This window comes from Octopus bimaculoides, chromosome 3 (assembly GCF_046866305.1).
Source record: "Octopus bimaculoides isolate indiv1 chromosome 3, ASM4686630v1, whole genome shotgun sequence".
In the NCBI taxonomy this organism is placed as follows: Eukaryota; Metazoa; Mollusca; class Cephalopoda; order Octopoda; family Octopodidae; genus Octopus; species Octopus bimaculoides.
Genome location: NC_142930.1, coordinates 160,833,637 through 160,848,803, shown reverse-complemented (window position 1 = coordinate 160,848,803; position 15,167 = coordinate 160,833,637).

Sequence of the window (15,167 nt, the reverse complement as noted above, 5' to 3'; positions counted from 1 at the left end):
TATATATGTATGTATACATATATACGTATATATATATATATATATATATGTATGTATACATATATACGTATATATATATATATATATATATATATATATATGTATGTATGTATACATATATACGTATATATATATATATATATATATGTATGTATGTATACATATATACGTATATATATATTAAAACTAACACTGTTAGAAATAGAAAACAAAATTAAACTCTCCCATGAAAAGGAGAGAGCAGAGAAGGAAAAGAGAGCAGTAGAAAGCATAAAAACAAACCCCAAGGCTTTCTATAGATTTGCAAAGGAGACTGCTACGGTGCAGTATAAGATAGGACCCCTGTTCCTGCCTAATGGCTCACTGACTGTAGATCCCACATGTATAAGTGAAGTGCTCAGTACACAATTCAAGTGTGTCTTCACCTCTCCTCTGAGTCACATGCAGATAAAGAACCCAGCTGATTTCTTTGACAATAGCACTCAGCAGAAGGGGACTGCATCCATTACCTACATCGACATTGAAGAGGAAGATGTGATAGCTGCCATAACTGAAATGAGCTCAAATTCGGCAACTGGCCCCGATGGTTTCCCAGCTGTCCTCTTAAAGTCGTGTAAACAAGAATTAGCAGGACCACTCCGGATACTCTTCCAGAGTTTCCTTGCAAATGGTAAACTTCCCAAAAAGCTGAAGGAAGGCACCATATGTCCTATCCATAAAGGTGGAAGCAGAGCAGAGGCTGGAAAACTACAGGCCCATCTCTCTGACTTCACATATTAGCAAAGTCATGGAACGAATTGTCAGAAGGAGATTGATTGCGTTCCTAGAAGAAAATGACTTGCTGAATGAGACCCAGCATGGTTTCCGTCCAGGTAGAAGCTGCCTCACGCAGCTCTTGCAGCATTATGACTGGGTCCTGAAGCAGCTACTTGACCATTCAAATGTTGATGTGATATATCTCGACTTTGCAAAAGCCTTTGACAAAGTTGATCATGCCTTGATATGTCACAAGCTGCGAAACCTTGGCATAGCTGGTAAATTAGGAGAGTGGCTGCATGACTTCCTGAATGGTAGAAGTCAGACAGTTGCAGCCAATGGAGAACTATCTAGGGAAACACAAATATTGAGCGGTATTCCACAGGGAACTGTTCTGGGGCCACTACTGTTCATAGTGGCCCTTCTGGACATGCCCACGGTCACTCGGAGAGCCACTGTCACTAGCTATGCTGATGACACAAAGATATCTCAGGCAATAAAGAATCCTGATGATATTGTAAGCCTGCAGAATGACCTAAATGCAATATATGAGTGGGCAGAGCAAAATAATATGCAGTTCAATGCAAAAAAATTTCAAGTACTGCGCTACAAGACCACAAGTACCTCCCAACTGGCATACACAGGGCCTGGAGGTACTGCAATCCCAGAACCACAAACAGTGAGAGATCTGGGCATCAACATGTGTAGTGATGCATCATTTCACATGCACATTGTCAAGTTGACAGCAAGGTGCAGACAACTGGCGGGGTGGATACTGAGGACTTTCCGTACAAGGGATCAAAAAGTCATGTTGATTCTATGGAAGACATTTGTTCTGAGCCGCCTAGACTATTGCTCTCAGTTGTGGTCACCACACAGTGTTAAGCGGACAGCAGAACTCGAGGCAATTCAGCGGCACTATACAAAAAAGATCGCCACAGTCCAACAGATGAACTACAGGGAGCGACTGAAGGCACTAGGTCTCTACTCCCTGGAGCGCAGGCGGGAGAGGTATGTAATAATATACATATGGAAAATACTGGAAGGACTGGTTCCAAACTTTGGTATCAAGTACTACAGGAATGCCCGCACGGGTCGCCACTGCATGGTGCCAAAGGTACCGTCCACTGCATCTCACATAAGAACGAGATACTGCAGCAGCCTCGGTTTCAGAGGACCTCAGCTCTTCAATGCCCTGCCAAAACATTTGAGAGACATGCAAGACATGGATGCGGAGGTCTTCAAGACAAAACTTGACGCTTTCCTCTCCACGATACCAGACGAACCAATGGCTCGTAATGAGACGCAGTTTAGGGCAGCTGTGTCAAATTCTCTTATACACCAGATGTGCCATCAAAATTCTTGATTGGACCATGTCAGGTGGGGGAGAAGAGCCATGCAAGGATCGTGAAAATCACGGTGGTGCACCAGCATGACCGCAGCCACTTGGCTGAAACACATAAATAAATAAATAAATAAATAAATATATATATATATATATATATATATATATATATATACGTATATATATATATATATATATGTATGTATACATATATACGTATATATATATGTATAAATATATATATATATATATGTATGTATACATATATACGTATATATATATATATATATATATATATATATATATATATATATATATATATACGTATATATGTATACATACATATATATATATATATATATTTATATATATATATATACGTATATATGTATACATACATATATATATATATATATACGTATATATATATATATATATATATATATATATATATATTCTTCAGGTAAGGTAATTCATTGGAAGCGTCAACATAGATAACAGCGTGCTGGCTTCTTTTAGAAAGAGGTGAACGCAATTAGACGTGTGCTGTCCGTAGGATAAAATCGCCCAAGCAATTTGAATAAGCTTTGCTGAATCGAATATAAATGGGTGTATGCGAATGTGAATGTATCTCATAGTAGATGCATTTATACGCATGCGTCATGGCGTGTACACAAATAGGTACATACGTACAGAGAAGTATGTGTGTGTGTATATATATACACATACACACACACATACATACACACACACACATACACATATATAGTACGAATGTATCGCTGTATCTATATATAATTACAAACATGTGTACATGTGCGCATATATATATATATACATACATATAATATAACGTATATACATATCTATATATCTATGTATATACATATATATATAAGATGTATATACGTTTATATATACATACATATATATATATATATATATATATATATATATATATATACCTAAATATGCACATATATATGCATATATACCTCATATACATACATATATATGTATATATAAACATGAGTTTGTGTGTGTGAGTGTGAGTGAATTTTAATTTTCCTTTCAAGAGGAGTGTAATTTCGATAAGGAAATAGAATGCTTTCCAATCTGACTGGAAATCTTCAGTTTAATTTAAATTCGTGTGAAGTTTCGAGCTGAAGAGGAAAATGAAAAATAAAAAATATATATATATGTAAATGAAAACAAAAATCACGTAGATTTTAGTTCGGAAATGTTGAACATAATATAAACAGCATGCTTTTTCACCAGTGTCTATTAATAAAGCAATCTCTATATTAGTATATGTTTATATATATATATAAGTAGTGCAATCTTCTTACCCATCCACTTTCAATTTAGAACAGCTATTTTAAGAATTATACCCATTAGAGTCTCTTACCTTTCTGCTAAACAAAATATATCTCAAAGCCACGCCGTGTTCTACTACCAAGCCCTGAAGAGAAATAGCTATGATATTATTCTCGAATTTTAACACCAAAATTAAACAGATCATATGCCTCAGTAATCTATAAATATTTCAGTCACTCACACATAAAACAACCGCTGTAATCTTCGCTTGTATAATAGGGAATATGTACGAGAAGCTTGTGATCAATCCAAGAACACAGACTCTTCCGCAGACACACCAGAGAATGCAGTCATCTACAACATTACAAAACAAAGAAAGGAAAGGCCGAATAGAAGGCATTCAGTCTAAAGTTGATGGTTTGAATAGAACGAAAACAAAATACAATATCGAATCGAATTTTTTTTTTCTTTTTAAAGAAAATGCCCTATCTAGTTGATGGTTCCGAGATAACAACATGGTTAATGTAGCTCCCACTTCAGCTTCCACAACAGTTTCAATACGGCTTCGGTATCTTCAGCATGCATTCCTCACTGGGTCTCTAGGAAGAAATCGAACATCTCCCTGATTTTGGCCACCATATCGGCTGCGGAGTTCCTGCAGAGCGGTTAGTGTGTTTCTCAACAACGCTCCACACATAGTAATCCGTGAGCTTAGAATCAGAGGAAGTATGTGGCAAGAAATTGGGGCTGATGATGTAGAAGAAATTCTCCATGACAACCACTTGGGACTCTTTCGGGACTTATGACAAGGAGTTAAATCCTGTTGCTATATATATGACCTTCCTCCAGAATCTCTCTCCAAAAGGGGTTTGACCACAGTGTCCTGCAGATTCACATAGCCGTTCGGATTTAGCCGAAGTAACTGTTTATAGAAGTGGACACGAATCTTGGCCTGCAGACAAAATCAGAACGACTGTTGTGCTACTTCCTGCTGTCCACAGATTCGTACTTACCGTTGCTTCTGTTCATACAGCATTGAGCAGCATTCATGATGTCGGCATTTTGATACATGTCCTAAATCATCATGATACAGGTAAATCTTTTCCAATATTCAGGCGACTAAGACATCGAGCTTGCAGAATCATTACCGCGACAGACATCCTTAGCCCGTCTTTACACTCTGAGCTCAAATTCTTCTGAGATCGACTTTGTCTTTTATTTTTTCAAGGTCGATAAAATAATTACCTTTTGAGCATTGGGTCCGATGTTAGTCCATTTACGCCCTCAGCCTAAATTATTGGCTTTTAGCCAAAATTTGAAACCACTATCCGGGTGGCTTTCTGGCCTCCATATCGGTCAACTTTTCCCAGACCAACTACAATATTAATCTTTGCGCAGGTTCAAAGCTGTCGACTGTTCACCAATTCATCAAGTTCCTTATGAAAACAGGAGACAAAAAGTCGTCAAATGTTGCATTAAAGCCCGGTCTGTTGGTTTAACTCTTCCTATTAAGTTCTTTCCCGTACACTCAACCCGACTGTTTTCTGTACCCAATTTTACTCTCGAGGTAAATATATATATATATGTGTGTGTGTGTGTGTGTGTGTGTGTGTTTGTGTGTGTATGTATATATCAGGTGGCTTATTCCTAGACGTGAAGCAACGTAATGAAATTGATTTGAATTTGGAATCTTTATATTTATAATGTAAATTGAAATATAAATGCTTGTAGCTTGAATATTAAAGCCTTTTTATTTCTTAACAGGTTATTACAATCCATATTCTTAAAATATATTTTGTAAATAACTTGTTTTACAAGTAAATATTTAATGAGGGAGTGGAAGAAAAATCATTTTAACTTTCAAAAATGTTCCAAAATTGAAATATATTGTCGGAATAAATGCATTATTTCTATGTCAGTTAAGGAGACGAGTTCGCTTAGCGGCATCTCGACCGTGTTTAAGTCCTGAGTTGAAATTCCACTGAGGTCGACTCTGCGTTTTATCCTTTTGGGGTCAATAAATTAAGTACCAGTGAAACACTGGGGTCAATGTAATCAACTAGCCCCTCCCTCAAAATATCAGGTCTTGTGCATTTAGTGGACAGGATTATTAAAGCGATGAGCTGGCTGAATCGTTAGCTCTCCGGGGAAAATGGTTAGCAGCATTTCATTCATCAGGATCAGAGTTCAAATGCTGCTCAGATCACCTTTGCTTTTCACCATTTCGGGGTCGACAAAATAAGCACCACTTGAGCACGAGCACTGGGGTCGAGGTAGTCGACTGCCTCCAACGAACTTGTGCTCAAATTTGAAATCATTTTTTGTCTACACCTTTCATTCTAAATGTCTATTTTCTAATCATGTGTTTCCGCTTGCAACATTTGGATAAAGTAGACACCACTTATATGCATGTATCAATTTCCGTGTTTTTGCAAGTACGAAATCAAAATGTTTATAATATAGTTCAAGATAATTTCAGACGATATATTAATGAATACAAATATATATTTTTTTAAAATTTGCTCAAGAGAAATTATCTCAGTAATTTAAAGTAATTATCGTACTACATTAATTTCCAAACTGAAAACAATATTTCTGGAAGAAAAAAGGATTTCTTGTGAAACAGTCATAAGGATATATCCAAAATAAATGCATTATGACTGTTATTTCTACAAAAACACTAACATATACACTAATATGTGAATGTATTGCTCAAATACTAGGAACAAATTGCGAAACTGCAATCATAGTTCAATATTTTGTGCAACACTTTGAAAATACTTTGCATTTTTCAAGAATTAGCAGAGCAGAAAATAACTTTTACATATCCCAATATGAATAGAGTATAATATAGTATGTATCTATGCGTATACATACGTATGTATATCTATGTCTCTCAATATATATAGCCATGTGTTAATATTTGTGCGTGTGCGGCGATGTGTGTGTGTGTGTATGCATGTATGCATATCTTTATATACGTATGCTTATCTTTTAGAATCATATATATATAGTTCATTTGTGAACAGCAGCATTTGTTTCCAATTGGTGTTGCTGATATTGTTCATGCAAATATATGCACTCGATGATAGATGCGTCGGATGACGATTTGTCCGGGTTTTTGTTCTTCTGGAGTCATCATAGTAATTATCGGTGTTGGATACTATAATGCAAACATTAATCTGACATCAAATAATATCGTAATTACAAAGCTATATCAATGAACAGCTTTGTACTTAGTCTCCACAGAATATAAATAATACTATTTCTCAGATAACGTCTCGACGAAGTACGTCACACTTATTGATCAAACACACAGAACACAGACTGTTGAGGTTATGTAAAAGACAGAAAAACCTATACATTTCTTTGACTTATAAGATTAGAGATTAACACATGCATTACGGTATTACATAGTTCAGTAAGAAATGTCAATATAGCAAGCACAAAGAGACAAAGTAATAGTTTGTTGCAGATGTCTAGTGAGAAGATGGAAACATATTGAAGCACATAACTCCAGAAATACATACATTAAATATGCTAAATTTTTCTTTGATGATATATATATATATATATATATATATATATATAAATATATATAAGGGTATCAATATGTATATTTATATACCAGGACATACATACTCATATTCATGTGTGCGCGAATGTGTGTGTGAATATATGTTTATATATATTATATATACTCATATGTTCGTATGTATGTATGAATTTATGTGGGTATAGATAGTAAGAAATAAAGTTATAAATCCATAAAAAAAAGCGGCAATCTGCAGATTTGTATCGTCTGAGCTGCCAAATAACATCAAAGAATAATCAATCCATGAATATAATTTTATGATCAAAAGATATTGACGAAATGCCAATAGTATCGGAATATCTGTGAAACTTCGCGGTTTTGTCGAAATCAATTGTGGTTCATTGGGATTATTACGGGATAATTTCAGTATATGTGTATATATGTGTGTGTATGTATATATGCATGTACGCAAGTAGATACTTGTGTATGCGTGCATAAATATCTCATATATACGTATATGTAAATGTTTGTTTATATATATATATATATATATATATATATATATATATATATATAATGTATGTATGTACGTGTGTCTGTGTGTGTATTGCGTACATTTACATGTATACTGAATTATTTATAATATATCTATATAATTATAATTATTATTATTAATAATATTTTCTTTATACTTTATATATATTATACATATATAATATATATATATATATATATATATATATATATATATATACACAGATATACACGCGCACGCACAGGCTTATGTATATAGTGGGTAATAAAATGCCTGTTTCAGCATTACATAGCCACTAAGTAGTGTTCAGAGAGATTAGAATTGTAAGCGACAAAGTCCGGAGGTAGAAACTCTGGCTAGAGTAATGTTTAGAATCGAACGAGTATGTAGAAGAGAGAAAAGGTTAACAAGCGGAAGAAATGTACTTAAGTTAGGGTTCTTTTTTCCCCCGAAGATAATGCTGTACAGAGGCTTCAAAATACGTGCTATTCTATATTTTATAGTGCATACGTTGCATTGCATTCTCAGTATTGCATATATTTATATTTGGCTCATTGGCGGACTGGAATAAATGGAGAAGCAATATTTGAGCCTTTCTACCAGAAATATACCTATTCCATCCAAGAACTTGTATATGGAAGCTCTTCTACATAAAACGAGCGAATTTATCTCGAGCCCTAGGTGGCGTGCCTTATGTTATTAACACTTCTATTAAATTGAGCTTTATGTTACTTTATTAATGTCGAAGTAAGTGTGCGTATATATTGAATATTCTGCTGGATATTAGGTCATGTTCTTCTAGTTTTCCGCTCGTATTGCCTCCACTCAAATTATAATTTGGAACTTAGCTCAATTTGAACACTTCGATTCTAGCCTGCTTACGAGTATTGTTAATTAATAACAATATCTATTAAATAGTATAAGATATATGAACATAGATATCTACATATATACAAAAAGTATGGGGGTCTAGTTCACAAGTGCTCTAAACAATTAGTTATGACAGGTAATTGCTGTAACAGATTGCTGAGGCTTCAAGATTATAGCCGAGACGGTAGTTATGGAGCCATTGCAGATTTCCAATGTAGTGGATATATAATGATTAAACAGGACAGCAAATATTAATGCAAGGCAAACATATGACGTCTAATAAAATATTATTTTACGAAGAAATTCAAAATATTACAGCTGTTTCTGGGATATCCCCGAGCATGGGATATTCCGTTATCAGAGACAAATATGGGAAAAACTTAAGGAAAATGAGAATGGTATATATTAATAATGTCGTCGTTTTATAAATATATACCATCCTCATTTTTCCTATTTTTCCTTATTTGTGTCTGATGATGCTGGACCAGTGAAATCTACAGATTTTTTTCATTCGTGCTCTGTTTATTTTCTCTTATTCCTTTCTCCTGAAGAGTGTATGCGCGAAACGTAAACGACTTTTTCATTTTCCCGAGTGTCAAACTAATACACTTGCTTGTTGTTCATATATCTGTCTTCGGCTTTTGTTGTCAGATAAATCTCAACTATATATATATATACTGTTCATAATTATACGAAAAACAAAAGGCCAAAGACAGAGACAATTGAGGAGCAACAAACAGGGTCGATAACTTTGACTTTCAGAGAAAGTCTGTGAAAGTTTTTTCTTACGCTCTCGTTCAGAAAGGAATGAAGAATGAAAACAGGAGAAAATTGGAGTGAACTAAAATATCTAGATGAACAGCTGCACGGGCTGAATTGAATCCAATGCAGAAAGGGGTTGGGGATACGGTTGATAAGGGAAACAACTGCAATTTCGCTGAAGTATGTGTGTGGACAAGCGCACGTGTGTTTATGAACATTACGTGAGCATGTTTGTGTCTATGTATGGGAGTGTGTATATGTAAGTGTTAACAAATACGTGAGTGTGTTTATAGAGTGATATGTTCCCCGTGTACTTATGTGTGCTTGCTTGTGTGTGTAAAGCTATCTACGTATTTGAGTGTGTGCATGAAATGTGTGTGACTCTATGGTCTGCTGAATATTGTGTGTGTGTGTGTGTATGAAAAGGTGTGTATGTTTCTCTTCTCGGTGGCTGTCTGCTGCACTGTTGGATAAATGTAAATGCATGGAGTCGAAATGTCTGAATATTCTGTTTGTGTGTATGTATAACTGTGTAAGGGCGCTCTTGTGTATGTCTGTATCTTCCTTCGGTTTATCGTCTACGAAATCCACTCACACGTCTTTTGTTTAACCAAGGGCTATAATAGAATATATATTTGCTCAAGATAACGCACCGTGGGGCTGAATAGGTACCCATGTGCTGGGGAAGCAAAGTACTTACCATGCAGCCAAAATTTCTTTTGGGATCCCTTCGAATAGAGGGATCCCTTCGAATGTAAGGAAACTGCTGCTAATAAGTGTAGGCAACGATAAACAATAGTTGAAGAGTAGTGGCAGATATTCAGTGGCTGTGAAAAGTTTACTGCACAACATTTCATGGCCGTATCATTTGTTTTATCATCGATCAGAGCTGATGTTGACATTAAAGGACACGGAGACTAATAACAAGAATTTATTGTAGTGTTGGCTGCACAGAGATGAAAGATAAGTTTATGTGCTTTGACTCTGGACCTAAAACATTAAGACAGAAATCTTGGGCAGCTGCATTGTTATTTCCGATAAGTCATCAACGTCGTTTACACAGTAAGCTTCCACTGGTTTGCCCGACATATTGGGACAGCAAAATTTCCTTTAGATCCCAGTCTACTACTTCAAAGAAAAAGCATGTTAGACCACTTTAGATATAGTTTATCTGAAAAAGAAAAGTGAGGTGAATGGTCAAGTCTCGTGGGTCTGTTTGATGGAATGACGTGGAGCTAAAAAAAACATCACGACAAATTGTCAGTGCTGACATGTACGTTAAGATATAAAAATAGAGATGCAAGACAAAATATTTCAATCAATATAATACATATAAAACAAGTAAAACTGAATTTTGTCAAAGTAAAACTTCAGAGTTGTTTTAACATACTCATAACCAACTAGCTAAAGGAATTAATCATTATCTGTATACATGTACATGGCTATACAAATATATCAAACTATATAATACTTGCATCGATTTTTGTAACGTTATGATGTATATATATATATGTGTGTGTATGTGTGTGTTTGTTTATATACATATCTGCGTGTATATATATCGAAGCACCTGATTTTATATATACATACACACTTAAAATAGTTTGTATAACCAATCGCATTATCACCAACACGTTGAACGCCACTATTTGGTGATGTATCGTATACAATATTTGATCAAAGATTAAATATAGAATAAGTAGAAAATAACAGCCGAAGTAATCTCTGAGAATAGTATTTGAGTTCTGCGTCACATTGAGTATTTTGTTTGAATGTAATTTCGTCATATAGTATTGCGCTACTAATATAATATTTAACCTTAATATAAAAGATGTTTTGAAACGTAGTATTTTTGCAAAATAAACCCTGATTGAGTGGATCTATAATCAATGATGTTCGAACTATGGTCTTTACGTTCATTTTCCTCTTTCAGTTTTAATTTACAAATTCATCTTCTTCCAGTAAAAGAGCGTGATTTGAGAGAGACTTGATCGCTATTTCTAGCAGCCTGAGCGGTCGTGTAGGAGCTTCTACATTGCCTTTATTTATATATTTTTAATTTTGTAGCCTATTTTGTTTTTTCTTATGACCTAGTGATTATTGTGTTGAGCTCCAATTACAAAATGAAAGGTTCGAATTCTGGATCGGGCGGTGTGTTGTGCCTATAAGCAATTCACTTCGGTTCACTTTGCTGCAGTCTACTCGGCTGAATTATGTACCATGGGTGGAGCTGCATACTCGCGTTCTTCCAGCTGTCATATCCTAGTTGGTCTCCTCAGTCAAATAGGAGCGGGTCAATTATGGATCAATGCCTCGTTACTACTATATAGCTACCTGAAGAATCTAGCGAAAACGTGGTACACCCAACCACTTCATACATATTTGCAATCAACGGATGTTGCTTTTAGTTTTGTTGAATTTCATCTTCCGGTTATCCCAAGGTGAGCCTTGACATAGCTGATATGTGATCTTGTATTTTCGTCGAGGGCAATAATCTTGTATGTTGACATCATTTTAATTTGATATCAAAATGTATTTGTCAGGACTGTTATATAGAAAAATTGGTTTTCTGTCAACATTGCGCAACATGTAACGATAGAAATGTTTGTCTTACTGTCGTAATTAAATTAGTCATAATAAATCAAAATAAATCTTTTAGAATATATTCATGATAACAATTACAAATATAAGTTGGCATCATGAGAGAGATGTTTGTAAATAAAAGACGACCAATTAGGAACTACTTGAATGAATTTTATAGAAATATCCATTACGAAACCACAAATAGAGATCAACAACGTAATTATATATGATGTAGGTCATTAATATTACAAATATCATTTGGCAGACTGGAACACCAACAGAGAAGAGTAATTGATTATTGACATTTCTGAGACTGGTGCAAAGCATTAAAGAGATAATTGAGGATAGATATATTTCAATGTAAATCTAAGAATACAACCAATATATTTTACCAACTAACCATATGCAAATATATTACAAGATCTAATGAAAACGGAACATGTCTGGATACATCTCTGTTACTGCCATGATTAAAATAAATTACACTTTCAGTTGAAGTTCGACTTCTAACCGTATATGTCTAATCAGATTTGTTTCCCTTACTTCCTTAATTAGATTAACATTAACATTCATTTAACGTGCGAAGTGGTGCCCCAACATGGCTGCAGTCTAATGGCCGAAACAATTTTCAGAAATGAAAACCTCTTCTATTGTTGGTCACTATAGCAGCCTTTCTTCCTCGGAATTGACTGTCGTAAGTCCTACACACATGCACTAGCTACACTCGCACCCCTCCATCTTTCGTCAATGCAGTCGTTTCTAACGATCCAGTCATCGCACTAACTACTATTTTCAGTCCTTCCTCCCTGGAAAGTAGTCCTACACATCGGGATTTTCTCCTCGTCCGTGTCTTTCTTACACTTGCAACAATTCAACAGATAATGACCCGTCTGGAGACCCTGCAAACCTCATGGGTATTGTTATATTTTGTCATTGTGTGCTGTTACTGATATTATTTTACCCATTATAATTATCTCTCTTGTAGGGAACCATGCTTAAATGTATTCCGTACGTATGTTTTTATATCTAAGCTAATTTTTTGCTGTATTGTCAATATTACGAACTAGGTTCTTAGTGATCCACACGTAGAGTGTCGCATGTCTATAGCCAAAATAATTGCTGGAGAAGAGACACTTACATCTTTCACGTTTATCATTTAATTTATGAGTGTTATAATTCAATATCAGATTATTCTGAAGGATACATGCTGATAGTTTATTAATGTATGCATTTTTGTTTTGATTTTGATTTTGTATGCTTTTCTCTATTTAGTTTTCTTTTGCATTTTAAGTGATATTGTGAGACGTCATTAAATTTAGATTACGGATTAATGCAATATATTTTGCGGTCTCTTTCATGACAATATTTTTAACATATATAGATGTTATACAAATTATTCCTATAACACACTTTATGTATAGCGCGTGAATATTTAATAAGTGTATTTTCAGGTTTATTTCTTTTACTCTTGCTCTGTAATCTTGAATTTTGACCGATATTTGTTTCATTCTGTGGAATTTTATCTATTGTTCCATTTATAGAGGAAGGTTTTGAATGTCCTTCTAATTAGATAATTCTCACTGAAATGTTATACGAAGGCCGTTATCTGTTGCTTTCATGTTAATGTATAGATGTATCTATCTTTTTGCTGTAAGAATCATATCATATATCTTTATATGTGCGTTTATATCTACATACGTAATCAAAAGTATGTGTTACAATGAAAGTTAATGAAATGAATGATGAAAACAAAATATTCGTAAAAAAGTGAAAATTGACCTTTAGTCGCCAAAGAACTCAAATAAAAATATAAATCCTAGCGGCAACCGTTATTGACTCACGAAGAAAAAAAAAATCCGAATAATTTCGAGGCAATTCTGTTCAAGGAAAATATGATTTACTGGAGAAAATAATGATACATCATTCAGTCAAAATTGAGTAAATATTTTCGTACAAAAGTGGAAAGCTAATTCACATGCAATTCTTGTGAGATGTTCTGAAAAAATATAACAATTTAGGAAACAAAGTTGTGTATCTTTATACACAACTATTTAGTTACTCCGTCTGTTATGTTTGAAAACTAAGCATGCATAAAATCACACACCATACCGTACTAAAAAATATATATATATACAATTTTGTTTTAATTATAAGCATAATGTGTATATAGTTGGGAGTATTGCTGTCTGGGAAATATCTTATGGTAGTGGAATAGTATTTAACTGCTATTTCTAAATTTCGGTATGTGGTGAAGCAATTTTGATGAACCCTAATTATAATTATGTTTATAATTATAAAAATGTTTGTATAAGTTTACCGATAATGGTTCTATTAACATACCGAACTACTTGGCAAAATTATTAATTATAAATTTTACCTTATATATATATATATATATATATATATATATATATATATATATATATATATATATATATATATATATATATATATATATATAAGCCTTTTCTGTTTGTTTTCCTGTCTTGTTTTTTGTCCGCCACTACATTCCTCCATGGCTAGATTTCATTTGCGTATACAAATTTAATCTGCGGTCCATGGGATGAGCCGTTTTAACGATGCGTCCTGCCCGAAGCTCGTCGAAACGCCGGTGTTAAAACGTGGGTAGCTGATGAAGTAGAATGTTCTCTATGTGGCTCGTGTGTTTTCTCGTCTACGTTTGTTTGCAATGTCCTGTACCCAGATATACACCTATACATACAGGTGGATGTCGGTATGTACATACCTGTACGTATATATGCATATACTCATTTATTATTTGATTATATATATATATATATATATATATATATATATACAATCAAATGAATTAATAACAGACGATGGCTAATTTTCCATCGTCTGTTATTATTAATTTGATTATAATACATGGTGGGCATTTACGACTGGTCTGACACCCTGGAATATACCAACAACGTACAATCTACGTAGCGTGCGCTTTCTACGAGCCCCTAGGCGCTAAAAACTCACATAGTTGTTTTTCTCTACGTATACAACTTGAATATCCTATTTGATATTTATCAACCACAAGTGGTGACCATAGGTTTACCCAACCCTATCTAGTGCATATCTGTTCAATTACCCGATTCTATTTGAATCCTTATTATTATTATTATTATTATTAGTAGTAGTAGTAGTAGTAGTAGTAGTAGTAGTAGTAATATTAGTATATATATATATTTATTTATATACACGTATATATATATATATATATATATATATATATATATATATATATATATATACACACGTACACACACATATATATAGAGTTAGATATATATTGACAGACAGACAAGTAGGTAGGTAGTTAGATAGACAGATGGAAACTGAAAGAGCCCCGTAGTATATACATGTGTGTGTGTGTGTGTCTTTGTGTCTGTTTGTCCACACAAACGCCAATTGACGATCAATGTAATAAGTAAAAGTCTTTAAAAAAATAA